The sequence below is a fragment of the Gorilla gorilla genome, chromosome 9 (assembly GCF_029281585.2).
Source record: "Gorilla gorilla gorilla isolate KB3781 chromosome 9, NHGRI_mGorGor1-v2.1_pri, whole genome shotgun sequence".
NCBI classification, from domain to species: Eukaryota; Metazoa; Chordata; class Mammalia; order Primates; family Hominidae; genus Gorilla; species Gorilla gorilla.
The window spans coordinates 122283610-122297637 of NC_073233.2; the positions used below are offsets into that span (position 1 = coordinate 122283610).

The following is a 14028-nucleotide window of genomic DNA, read 5'->3' on the forward strand; positions in this document are numbered from 1 at the left end:
CTTGCCTGAGGCAACCAGCCCACAATCTGATTACCGCAGCTTCCCCTGGAGATGGAGTCACTGACCCAAAAAGAACAAGGGCTGAGGTTCCCAAACCCTCACCTCAACTGCAGGTCTGATCTAGTAGCACATCCAGACATTTAGCTGGGCTAAGTATCTGTAGTTAAGACTAACAAAATCGATCAATGACCTGCAGTCCTTCCTTGCTTGTCCAGTAGATTAAAATGAGGTGGGGTGAAAACATGATGGTATCAGGGAGCTGGCATTATTGGTAGTTCCAGACTGTCCTGTACTTGAAATGCAAATGAAGAGGGAAGACGAATGCCTTAGGTTTTGTTCTATACAAACAGCTATGGTTATGGCCATAAAGCCCTTGCTTTCTAACTCAAAGCTGTCTCCTTGTTCCTACAACAAATGCATGACTTACTCACTGAAACAAATCACAGAGTCCATATATAAATGCATCGCTAGAGATTTCGACAAGAAGAAGACCAAAAAAAAGACTGTTTTTCCCTGCTCAGTGAAGATGTCAGTCAGCGCCCAAGCATTCCGGGAATGTGACGGAAATTGCACATACAGAAAAGTATGCTGTTAGTGTATTAGTAAGGGTGACCTATTCTTTTAGGCTATTCAGAGAAATAACTGTCATTTGCAGTGATTTTAGTCAACTGTTCTCTCTATCATTTTGTGTAATTAGGGACAGCCATTTTCTCAAGGGTAGCAAAACATGCAGAGATTCAGTTTTCCCCCCGCCCCATAGAACAGCTCCATTTCTGTAAGCCTCAGAATGTTAATGGTCTTTGAGCAAAACAAGTCACTGAGGCAGCCATGGCATCAACATGGAACATGAGGGTAACCAGGCAGAGAGGCACAGCTGACATGTGTAATCAGCTCCGTGGGCGGAGGAGGGATGAGTGACAGAGCTGTTTGCGGAATGTCCTACCTGTCCATCACTGGTGCCAAAATGCCCTCTTGGATATTCGGCCTCTTATTTTTCTCTCTGGAGATCAGAGCCCCTAAGGACATCAAAGTTTTATGTATTTTAACATGTCAGAGGAGAAAGTGATAAAATTTTCCTGCCACACAGGGTAAAGGGAATTTAAATATGTAATTGTTTTCAGAAGTTGCTTTGTTCTAGCACTGCCCTTTTATCTACTGCTCTGAGAAATGACTTCATTTAGCCAAACTCTTCCCCTCCCGCCTCTACCACAGGCTTTTTCAAAGCATAAGCCACATGGCTTCGCTTCATTAGCGTCTTTGTTTGTGTACCAGCATCATTGATGATATCAGTTATAGCTCTGGGAGTATGGTTTGTTCATACATTAACCATCATTAGGAACAAATAGCAAACAGCTTTTCTCAGGAGCAAAGCCCATTCCCTGAGCTGACACTTAGAGCCTAAGAAATGAAGCTCCATCTAGGTACTGTTTATGCCTGATTCTTAAGCTTTGTTTTACATTAGCTCTGGTGTAGTCTCCTGAGTTTAGACAACTAACCCCCTCTGCCAGTGTAGAAAGAGCTGCTGTTGTTGTTTTATGAGATTCACAAACAGTGTCCTTGTCACTGACAGCACCTAGAAGTCCCAGAGTCTTCGTTTTTTATGCTTTTTAGCTGTTTCAGGTTGTCGTTAAGTCATGGACGATCTTACCTGTGGCATCCAGAGACTAAGTGAGGTCTTGGCTCTCAACACTTCAATTTACACAGCTAAATACTTTAAAAAAGAAGAACATATATATTAAGAAACAATCCTTTGATTGTAGATTTGGTATCTAATAAGTGATAGGGTTTGGCAATAAAAATCAAACAATTGTATTACTTGCATTGGAAGAATATGATTAAGAGCACTTCCAGGCCGGGCATGGTGGCTCACGCCTGCAATCCCAGCACTTTGGGAGGCCAAGGTGTGTGGATCACCTGAGGTTAGGAGTTTGAGACCAGGCTGACCAACATGGTGAGACCTCCCCTCCGCCCCCCCCCCCAACCGTCTCTACTAAAAATACAAAATTAGCCAGGCGTGGTGGCAGACGCCTGTAATCTCAGCTACTCAGGAGGCTTAGGCAGGAGAATCACTTGAAACTGGGAGGCAGAGGTTGCAGTGAGCCGAGATGGTGCCATTGCACTCCAACCTCAGTGACAAGAGCTAAACTCCGTCTCAAAAAAATAAAAAAAAGAACACTTCCAATAGGAGTTACTTTCTCCAGTGCATTTCCTGTGACTTGATTTATCTGAGTGGTGAAAGACCTACTTCTGAGGAGTGGTAGATGATAGATATGGTGTAACTGAGTGAAATCCTTCAGCTGATGCATTTTCCCAGTCATCTAAAATCCACAGTGCAAAGCAATCCATTGATTACTAAATTTTCAATACTTTTTACAACTAACTCTCATATTCGCTTTATGTTTGATTGATTTCTTGGGCCAAGGCTATTAATGAAACAAAAATGAGTCTAAAACAGTAGATTCCTTGAAACACACAAAGACATGGCCAAAAACCTTGCTTCGTCTCTTTCCAGCATAACTTGATTATCTGTAAATGGTGACAGACACTTTATCTGTGATCTGAACTGTCCTATTATTAAGTGACCAAAAAGATTAGCCATATGCTTTTAGTCTGATGCCTCAGGTCAAATGTATTGTGGACAAAAGAGATAGGAACAAACCTTCCCTGTGCTAACAGACCATATCTGCTTGAATTCTTCCTTACCTGTGATGCAGGCAGAAAATTTCTGTACTGTGGCTGACAGTCTGTGGGTCAATGTGAGAGGGGGGTCCTTAGGGAGGATGTTCCACGCCCCAGGGAAAAGCCTAGGACTGTGTAGAATTCTCTCTGCAATTTACGTGTTGCTGGAATACCTCTGCTCCCCACGGAGAAGCTGGTAGTTGGCAACGAGCAATGTTTGTGTACTTAGCCACAATGTCACAGACTTAACCTGTGGCAGGTATGATGTCTGCCAAAAACAGACAGGTCTGTCCTTGCAAAGCTTGATATTCTGAGGTTGTATGACTCACTTTAGATATAATTTTGCAATTCAGCTAAGCTACCATGGATAATGAATGGTATAAACCAGGGGTTTAGCAAACTTTTTCTGTCAGCTCTGTGGGACATACAGTTTTTGTTGCAACTGCTCAGTTCTCTCATTATAGCACAGAAGCGCCTATCCACAATATGTAAAAGAATGAACACGGCTGTGTTGCAATTGATTTCATTTTGAGACAGGGTGCGACTCTGTCTCCCAGGCTGGAGTGCAGTGGTGCATTCTTGGCTCCCTGCAACTTCTGGCTCCCAAGCTCAAGCGATCCTTCCACCTCAGCCTCCCCAGTAGCTGGGACTACAGGTGTGCGCCACTATGCTCAGCTAATTTTTTTGTATATTTTGTAGAGACAGAGTTTTGCCATGTTGCTCAGGCTGGTCTCCAACTCCTGAGCTCAAGCGATTCCCCCACCTCAGCCTCACAGAGTTTTGGGATTACAGGTGTAAGCCACCATGCCCGGCCACAATTAATTTTATTTACAAAAACAGGCAGTGGGCTGGATTTGGCCTGTGGCCCATAGTCTGCCAACCCTTGCTCTAGAGAAGTTGCCTTCACTTCTTTTGATTTTGCATGCTATCAGTTTAAATAAAACAAAACACTCACATACATACAAACCCACAATGCCTTAAATATGAACCCCCAATACTGTATACTGTATATTTTTATTTATGTATAAATTATATACAAGTACGAATGTGCTAATATATTGTCTTCATAATAAAACATTTAAGAAAATTTTTAAAAATGAGATATAGATGAATAATGCTTTTGAATGTAAATTTAATTGTGATGACTTCATACTGTCATTTCCTAAGAGCTGAAAGTACAATATATACTGAGGGCTAGGTTCACAGTTTATGTCAGAAGATTTAAATCCATAATTCAAATAGTTTTCTTGGTAATTGAAAAAAATTTGGCTAACTTTCTATTAGATCTAAGTAGGTCCTTGTTTTTGTCTTGTGAAGTCACTGGCAAAAAACTGAAACTATTTTTTATTATAACAACATATTATTTGCTCTACACTAGAGACTGCCCTAAGAGTTTCAAAAATATTAGCTTATTTAATTATCATAACAGCCCTGTGTGATGGGTACTATTAGTAACCCCTTTTTAAACATTTGAAAACCGTAGCATACAGAGGTTAGGTAACTTGCCTGAAGTCACAGCTGCTAGGTGGCTGGCTCCAGAATCCCTGCTCTTATCTACTGAATTAAGCTGCCCAAGCAGGCATAGGGGAAGCATTAGCTCTTCCACTTTCTTGCCCTCCCTTACACTTTCACTATTAGAATTCAACTTCGGTCCACACTTTCAGGAATATCACTTGTCTATTTGGTGTATGGTGACTTTAAGTCAAACTAGATAATGTAGTCCAAAAATCCACTTAACCAGGCCCATGTAAACTGCAATGTACATTGCAATATAATGAATGGAACTGAATGAATGAGGGCTCCACTGTCAAACCCTCAACCTTATGGAATTCCCTCTTCCCCTTTAGGAAAACCAGAGAAACGTGTCCATCTGACAGATGGACTAACTGAGGGTGCCAGGGTCAATTTGAATATTAAAAATTATTTAGCCTTAAATTTTTCTTATATTTTTGAAATATAGAAATCCTAACATATTCTTTGAATCCCCTGGTCATCTTGGGTACCTCTTGAGATATTCCATCCACAATCATCTACAGGAGTGATCTTATGTCCCAATTATATTATACTGTGTCCCCAATAAAATGTTGACCTTGTGTACAGTAATAAACATAATAAAGACTAATCTACACCATGATTAGCATTACATTAAAATAATTGCAAAGGTACAGTCAGATGTCATTGCACTAATCTTCAGCTATTATTAATCATTTTGTTAACTTAAAACCCTGCTCCTCTCTTCTGGACTTAGAAAATAATCTGCAAAGGGACTTGAGCACTGGGCAGCAGCTTGTTGTGAAATATCTCACCCAGCAGTATTCCTTCTACTTCCAATTTCTCAGTCTGTGGACTGGTGCTTAACACTCTGGACTGGTTCTCACACTTACCTGCATACCACAATCACCTGGAAGGCTTGTTATAACACAGATTACCCTGGACTGGAGTTTCTCATTGGGTAGATCTGGAATGGGCACCAAGAATTTGCATATCTAACATGTTCACAGGTGATGGTGCTGCTGCTGCTCCAGGCACCACACTTTGAGAATCACTGCTCTAGATAACTATCTGGTCCAGCTCTCCCCAGGAAGGAGAAATTGGCTTTCGGTTGTCTATGTAAGTTTTCTATTCCAATAACCTTGTTTTCAGCCATCAATCTTGATCTCACATCAACCGCATATCCCAGGTGAACCACTTAGAGCTATTCCTGCTGTCAGCCCGTATTCCACGCCGATTCCGGCTCAGCCCTTGCTCAGCAGCAACCCACTACCAGGCCTATCCTCAGCAGTAATTCCTGGCCTGTGGTGGAGCAGAAGCTGGCATAATCATGAGAAGAACAGTACAAGGTTGTATGCTTTTCCTTCTTTGCACTCTCTATTCTTATTCTGTTCAGTTTCATATGGTCACACCCATGTTTCAACTATCACCTCAAGGTACGACTCCTAAACTGTACATGTACAGCTCTTACCTCTCTCCTGAGCCCCAGACCTACACATCTCAGCTTCCCACTGGACATCTCTACATTGATGGGCCCTAAGCATCTGAAACTCAATATTATGGGTTGAACTGAGTTTCCCAAAAAGATACGTTGAAGCCCTAACCCCCACTACCTATGAATGTGTCCTTATTTGGAAATAGAGTTGTTGCAGATATAATTTACTTAAGATGAGGTCATACTGAAGTAGGGTGGGCCCTTCATCTAATCTGACTAGTGTCCTTATAAAAGAAGAGACACAGACACATGTGGAGAAGAGGCCATGTGATGACAGAGGCGAAGATTGGAGTAATATGCTGGGCACGGTGGCTCACACCTGTAATCCTAGCATTTTCGGAGGTTGAGGCAGGCAGATCATGAGGTCAGGAGCTCAAGACCAGCCTGGCCAACATGGTGAAACCCTGTCTCTACTAAAGATACAAAAAATTAGCCAGGCACAGTGGCGCATGCCTGTAATCCCAGCTACTGGGCAGGCTGAGGCAGGAGAATCGCTTGAACCTGGCAGGCAGAGGTTGCAGCGAGCTGAGATCGTGCCACTGCACTCCAGCCTGGTGACAGAACAAGATTCCATCTAAAAAAAAAAAAATTGGAGTAATAAAGCTAGAAGCCCAGGAACACCAAGGACTGCCAGCAAACAGCAGAAGGTAGAAGAGGCGAGGAAAGATTCTCCCCTACAGGTCTCAGAGGGAGTACAGCCCTGCTGACATTTTGATTTTAGACTTTAGCTTCCAGGACTACCAGACAATAAATGTTGGTGGTTTTAATCTACCTAGTTTTTGTGATTTGTTATAGCATCCCTAGGAAATGAATATACTCATCATGTCCAAAACCGAACAGAACAACACCTTTCCTCACCAATAACCCTAACTTGTTTTTCTCCAAAGTTCTTTTTTCAAATAATAGCAACACAGTCTACAGTCCTCTCAACTATATAAACTAGAAACTTAGATTCATTTTATACTTTTTTTTACACTTCACATCTTATAAGCCACTAAATTTTGTTACCTCTATTCCATATCCAACTTTCTCTTTAACATTGCAACAATTTCCAAGGCACCTCTTTCTTTTTTTCCTTCCTTGTATTTCCAGTAAATTCTTAGTATCTCCTACAGTATTCTCTTTACAAGATTAAAATACTTACAGTAATAATAGCTACCCTTTTCTGAGAGTTTACTTTGTGCCTGGAGATGTGCTAAGTTCTTTCACAGATATTTGATCTTCACAATTTGAGGCGGTAACTACAATTATTATCTTCATTTTATGGATTAAAAAACTGGTGCCCACATTCACAAAGCTATCAAATGTCAGAGTTGGGATTTGAAGTCTTACTCACTCTGTTGTACTGTTTGTGGTACATCATGTCACCTCCACAAAGTACAAAGTACTGGCATGGCACTCAGGCCAAGCCTAAGCTATGTTTCCAACCTGTTACCCTACACATTCCTCTACAACCCTCAGCTCCAGGCACATGAGACTGCCCATTAGTCCCTGAACATGTGATTCACCTTCGTGGCTTTATGGCTTAGGTTGTACAGTTCCCTCAATCTAGAAAGCCAACAAGTTTTCATTGCCTAAAACCCTTCAGATACTTCAGTGCCAAGCTTACCTATTATCTCTTTCACCAACACCCCAAATTAGAATTACCCGTTCCTTCCTCAGGGTTGCCTACTTAGAACTTAGGCCATTCCACCTTGCTTTATAGCTAGTCATTTGCATGTTTATTTCTCCTACTGTCTTGCTGGCTTCTTAATTCAAGGGCTATGTCATTTAATTTTGTCATTTAGTTTCTTTCCGTCTTTTATAACAGTGCCTCAATCAATGTTTGTTGATTTGAATTGCTAATAACAGCAATAGTAATCACGATAATAATGTCAGCAAGCCTTTGCTAGGCATTCATACTCAACAATTTCAGTAAGATTTGAAAAATAAAGTTTTTTTTTAATTTAGAAACGTTGTTTCAGTTTTTCTTTGCCCACAACTGAAAAGAAATTTCTTGATCTATTTACCTATTTTGATATCATACAAGAAGCTTCATTTGAAATGCCTATTCATTTCTATTCGATTTGATGTTTCTGTGAGATGTAGACATTTATTGTGTGGTAACATCCAAATCTGTTCATCATCCTTTAGAAATAAAACGCTCATAAAGGGAAGGAGAGGGGAATCCACTTCTTTTCCTGCACCTCAGAACATATTTCCTTTACCCCTGGATCTTGAAGCAGGTCTTGTCCGTGTGAGGTTATGTCACAGCTAGTTTGGACCTAAGCTGGTACTCTGTTACATTTCGTGAGAGGAGGTCAGGCTGAATTGAAAATAGTATGTTCACCTCACCACCCTTATGGTTCTGGCAGCTTAAACCTAGCCTTCATCTATTTTGGCGTCCCTGAGAACTGACATAGGATCAAATTCCACACTTTTGAGCAAATCGAAGGAACCCAAAGAAGAAAATAGAGAAGAAACTAAATGAGCCTTGTGGGAAATCAAGCCAGAGTGGACATTCTGGCAAAGTGGCAGAATAACTTTCTGCTTAAATGAGAAACTATTTAGAAGTCAGTCATGTGCAAATAATTAAACAAAATGGTTATAAATGTGGGTGCCTTAATAAGGAACAGACTGAAGAACATGATTAGGAAATAATTAAAAGGAAAACAGTATTTTCCACAAAGCAGAGAAACGTGGTGAAAAATAAGATAATCACTCTGCCCCCTTGGGCTTTATTTTTTCCCAGCTGGAAAAATATCCCTATTTCTACCCATGATTTGAAATATCTAGAACATTGAATTTATTGACAGGAAATGTATTTACCATCTAATCAGACAAATCCCAAAAGGAAAAGAGTGCTGTACACATCAGAGGTACCCTAGAGACTCAGCTGTTCATAACTCTGCATGAATAGGGCGGAAAGTGCCATATTCCCATTAAAGAGCAACACAGTTGGTTAAAGAATGAACAAAAGGCAGCATTTCTTCATTAGTGTCATTGCAGGAAGCTGATGCTGTGAAAGCTGGAGGCCATCAAATGGGATATTGCAGCAATAAAACAGAATGAAAGAATGAAATGCTCCATTCTCTTGTCAATCCCATATCCTTGTCTCTTTCTTTTTAATATACTAGGCACTACCCTGGTAAGCTAATGCATATTTGCAGTTTCGTTTTGTGTTTGGTAATTGTGCTATGGGCAATTATTCATTTGACAGAATTTGCTTTAAATGAAGGAAACTGGCAGATTGGAAGAAGAAAAACCCAATGTTGCCTAATCACCAATTAAGGAAACTGCCAGAGGGAAAACTGGACCTGGGACTGGTATCAGTAAAAATGATATAATGATGCTGCACTTCAAAAGACATTTTGAAGAGACACTTAATGAAGGAGGTAAGAGAGGAGGATTACAGGGTGGCTAATATATATGACTGCCAAATTTAGGCCATGAAGATAGACACAATGGGGTACAGCCATTTTTGCAAAGTTTTGGACATCTAAACAACAAACGTATCCAATTGTGCTGCAGTTGACAGAAAGGCTGATTATCTTCCTGTAAATGGAGAAAGTCGGCCTCATAATCAATTTGTTGAAAACTCCTTATTGTGAAGGGATGTCACCCTGGTAGGCACCAGGGATACCAGAATAAGTAAGCCATAGTCCTGGCCCACTCTCATGAATCTCCTAATCTAGCAAAGAAACAGGCAGGCACGAAGGCTAATTGTATGCAGCTACAAAGGACGAAGCAGGCTGTTCCTCTACATTTCCCAGTGAGTCTCTAATCAGTTGCCCATCAGTATCAGGGTGACCTTTCTTTCTCCCTCACTCTTCTTCCCTGTGGGATCCTTGATTTTGTTCAATTTCTCCAATTCCCCAACCCCAAGATTCAGCTCCATCTGGAGGAGCAGCATCAAATGGAATCTATCTTGGAATTGCTGAAGAGGCTTTAGTTCTCTATATTCACAAATTAATAAACCCTTTCCCTCTTGCTAATATTGATTGCTTCTCATGGATTTACTTCAGTGAATTATTATATTAACCAAATCCTTGTCTCTTTACACTGTCTTACCAAAGAGTCCCCTCCCAAGAAAGTGTGAAGGAGAAAAAGAGGAGAAAGCTCTAGCTTGCCCTGGATAACATGCACCAAAATCGTGGTGTGAACAAAGTCATGTGAAATTACTGAGTACTTGGAGGGGGCATCACAAAAGATTCCATGGAAGAAGAGAGGCTGAGTGAGTGGGATGCTTCTGCACAACCCTGTGCTGTATACTGCCAAATTAAAACATGTAAGCTTTGACTTCTGTCCTAAAGAAGCTTTGAATCCAGCCAAGGAGAAAAAATAAACACACTTGAAATTTAAAAATAAAGACAACCTAGAGTTGAATGTGTAATACAAATACATTGAAATTTTTGGAACTGAAATTTATGTCCCTGTTTCTGTGCTAAATCAGACTAGGACTAGGCAAAAGCAACTTAGCTAATGGTTTCTGAAAAAAATTGTTTCTGGAAGTTAATGCTGTGAGCCAACTAAACTAGCTTACTTAGCAAAAGACTGACAGCTTGCTTGGCAATACTCACTTTAAGAGCACCCTTTGTGCGGTCATCAGTCCAAAGCTCTCCTGTCATTAATTCTGCTCAATACAAACTAGTTCTCTGCCTTGAAAGACCTGCCTTAAGTCACCCGGCCCTGGCCCTAAAATACTAAGAATATCCTTCTCTCATTTTTCCCCTCTGAGAAGATACTGAGACTGTCAAGGCCTTTACTGCAGTGAATCTAATCAGCTTTGCTTGATCAAAAGACTTTTCTCACGATCTTTTTGGGAATTGGCAGAACAAATTAATAATTTTCCATAAAGACAGATGTCTGGGCTACCTGGTAATTTTTGTAGCCATACAATTTGTGCATAAATACTTCCTCTATTTCTCAATGTATCTGAAGATGGAGCCCAGGAAGAAAGCAATAGCCATGACTGAAAGGTTATGCATCAACAACACTAATAAGGTATTGGTATAAAGAAAAGCATTAATATAGGAGGTGCCTGGAGACCCTTGGGGGTGGTACTTTTGTTTTCTGGTGGTACTGATGATGCGATGTACTAGGGCTGAGATTGGACACAGCTTTGGGTACGGTTTTATAACCTCATTTAATTTCCTGGGCTCTATTAGCCAGGATTCCTCCTGGAAAAAGAGTAAGTCATGTCAGTGCCCGGGATACACACTGAATTGTGACAAACTAGGGATGGATGGATGCTCCAGGAGAGCCAATTTGCAGAGAGGGCAGGGCACAGAAAATTCATCCGAAGGTGAGAGAACATGTGGAATGAGCGTCAGGGCCTAGGGTCAATGCATGAGCAGGTGTAGGCAGCCCTTGGTCCTGGGACTTACCAGGCCTGGTCATCCTAGCAGCACCCACACTCTGGGAAGTGTGTGGAACTCAATGAGCCATCTCACTGGACTGGCAACCCCTCAGGGCCCAAGCAACCCTGCTGTGGGAGTCCCCTAAGGGCGTGAAACAGTAGAGGAAGTGTTTCTCTGTTCAACCCTTGACAGGTCAGGGAGCTTGGGGCACAGAGGACTATGAGCAATGAGGGTTGAGTATCTTTTCCTTGGAAGGAGCAAAGGCCCACAGAGGGAGTGCATGTTAGAGTAGCAGAGGCCCGAGAAGGTGGCCCTGAAACATGAACATGTGTCAGACAGCCCCTTCTCCCATACTCTCAGAAGGGCTTCGGGGCTGGGGTTTTAGAAGGAACTGGAATTACTTTTATGAGTCATCAAAGCCCAGAATTAATAAGATTTTGATTTGAATCTCAAGGAACCCCAAGCTTGAGTCCACAGGCTGCTGATGCTTGGAAATGTCTGAGTCACATCACGCAAAATCACTGGTTTCAGGATGATTTCCTGTAGGAGTCCTGGTAGGAGGGAGGTGGCTGGGATAGTCATTGTCATGCATGCCAATGCAGGAGAGGACAGAGCATAATTGCTTCAATCTGGGTCTCTTTTGCCTACTGAATTCTTACTCTCCGTAGGCTGATTATAGTGGAGAAACAGTCAAGAGCCTAAGGAATTCTAAAATAATAGAAGCCGGTGGGAACTGGAACAGTCATAGAAAAACATTTGTGGCAGAGGTAGATGACCTGAGAAGGCTGGTAAAAAGAGTGAGAGAAGGGCTTTTACCAATATCTCTGCTTGATTCTGTATATCTGTACGCAGTCACTCTCCAAAGCCTAGGACCCCAGCAGGCAGTGCAGCCACCAGCTTGGAGTCTTTGTCCTTGGGAGGGGGGAAGGAAGGCAGAAGGAGTGACAATGCTGTCACTCTCCAGCACCCACAACTTTTGACCTCCCGGGTGGGTGTTAATAACACCCCAGCCTTTCCAGGGCAGCTCTAATTTCAAATGATCTGTCCCAACGTCTTGGAAGAATGGTAGCAATAAGAAAAGAACCGAGGAGCCATAACCAATGCCGTTGCTCCAGTGCTGTCTCTTTGCTAGCTGCGCTGTGGGCCCTTGATTGAGTCACTTCCCCTCTCTAACCCTGTTTCCTAGTCTGTAGAAAGAAAGACTAATACTGACCTTATGTAAGGGTGACATGCACTGCTGGCTTTCCTTTTTCCCTCCTTCCATAGTAACAGAAATGCAGCCAGGCACAGGGCTGACCAGCTGGGCCACCTTTCCCCATCTTCTGTGAAGAAGATGAGACTAAGTTCTCTCCAGAAGAATATGATGGAAATGGTGCCTTCCTTTTCCAGCCTGGCCTCTTAATACCAGACCAGGAGATATCATAAGCTTTCCTTTTTCCACTGGCTATGACCCAGGTGAGGCACCTACACAAAATTCGACAAAGAAAGAAGATGGTGAAGACTCTGTTCCCTGAATAATTGTAGGGAAGAGAGCTGCTTGCTAAGCTAGTTTATGAAATAAAAAATTTTGCTTGAGCAATTGCATATTTCAAGTCCCTGAAGTTCAACCTTATCCTAATTGGGTATATCTCACAGAACTGTTGGAAGCCAAGGAGAAAAAAGGAGGAGGCAACCTCTTACAAACTGTAAAGTATTTTACAAATATATTATAGCTGCTATATAATTGAATGAACCATTAATGGAAGCAACAATTGTGAAAAACTAAAATTACCCCACTGTCTGGCTGAATTATCCAGCCTAATCTTACTACTCTGAGCAAATTAGGCAAGGATGGTAGACACATTAGACACATTAGGTGTTTGATATCAAGCCTCTGTTCCTATTAAAACCCCTCCTTTCTGGGGAGTCTCACAAGGTAAGGACCATGGAGCCTAAGGGGCCACATCCCCCACCCCTGCCTTGGCATGCAACCAGCCTAATATGAGGCTAGCAGGAGTTCATGTCCATTACGCTGCAGAGTGGCAGAGGCAACCTGGACCGTGCCTGGGGCTTCCCCTGTGCTCCAGAACAGGAACCTTGACTGATGCCCCAGGCAGTTGTCAGCTCTCCACATCTAAGCTTACTCACAGACACAACCTAAGCAATTAAACAATATCTGTCTTGAAAATCTCCCAATTCCCTTCATTACAGCCTTTCACGAATCCTCTCAACATCCCTCAGAAAGTGGAAAGCAGTTGTAGCTTTCCTAACTTGACAGCAAGCAGATGTTTGGGAAAAGAATTAGGCAGCTCATGAGGGCACACAGGAACAGAGCTGAGCCGAGCGTGGTACAGCTGCCCTGGGCACCTGCATCTGACCAAGGCTGCTAAGCCCAATCTTTACCTAAAAATAGTGTCTTCCCTGCCTGCCAGGAGGCCAAAAATACTAGGCATTACACTGCTGGAGATAACAGAATCATTCCTTTACCTTTCCTAGGAATTATCTTTCTTAAGATGCAAAAAGCTTTGGAGAAGGGGTCTCACACAACCCTTACGTAAGAATGAGGGGTTGAATGAGACCCCTCATTCTTACCTAAGTTAATGAGTCACAATGGAGGCATGGAGCCCCTGGGAGGAGGGGCACACAAAACACCCATTTATAAATGACAGAGCTGGAATAAGAACCCATTTCTCTCCCATAGTAAAGCCTAGACATGCCCTTTCCATGTTACCACACTTGGTCCCCAGAGCTGAAGAGGACACAAGTCAAGAGCATTAATTGGGTCCTCTTTCTGAAACTCCCTCCATTTATTGCAGTGGAAGCTCCTGAGGAACAGATTTTTGCTTGAGGTGCTTTTCTGTTAAGTCAGCTTTTGCTGTCTCCTCATCAGGATGTTCTGTCACTGAGCAGTGCAAATTATGAAATCTTCGTTAACAGCTCCAGCAACATGAGGCAGCTGAGGGACCAAAGGAGGCTGGACCCCTGGATGCAGTAAAACAGAAGCACCTTCTCATCTGAGAGCTCTGCTATTGCTATGCCCTCCAA

General features: G+C 42.2%; 1 long non-coding RNA gene across 3 annotated transcripts in view; it reads right to left on the minus strand.

Moving 5' to 3' along the window:
• The window catches only part of LOC115936285 (uncharacterized), a 33371-nt gene extending 20936 nt beyond the window's left edge, over nt 1-12435 (minus strand). Inside the window, exon 1 of one of the 3 annotated variants that reach the window (XR_004071799.3) lies at nt 12218-12435. This is a non-coding gene — a long non-coding RNA (uncharacterized lncRNA). Of the gene's footprint in view, nt 1-102; nt 155-943; nt 1018-12217 lie in introns of those variants that run through there. The other 2 variants (XR_008669600.2, XR_008669599.2) reach the window with 2 other exon arrangements.
• Between the last annotated feature and the right edge of the window lie 1593 nt (nt 12436-14028).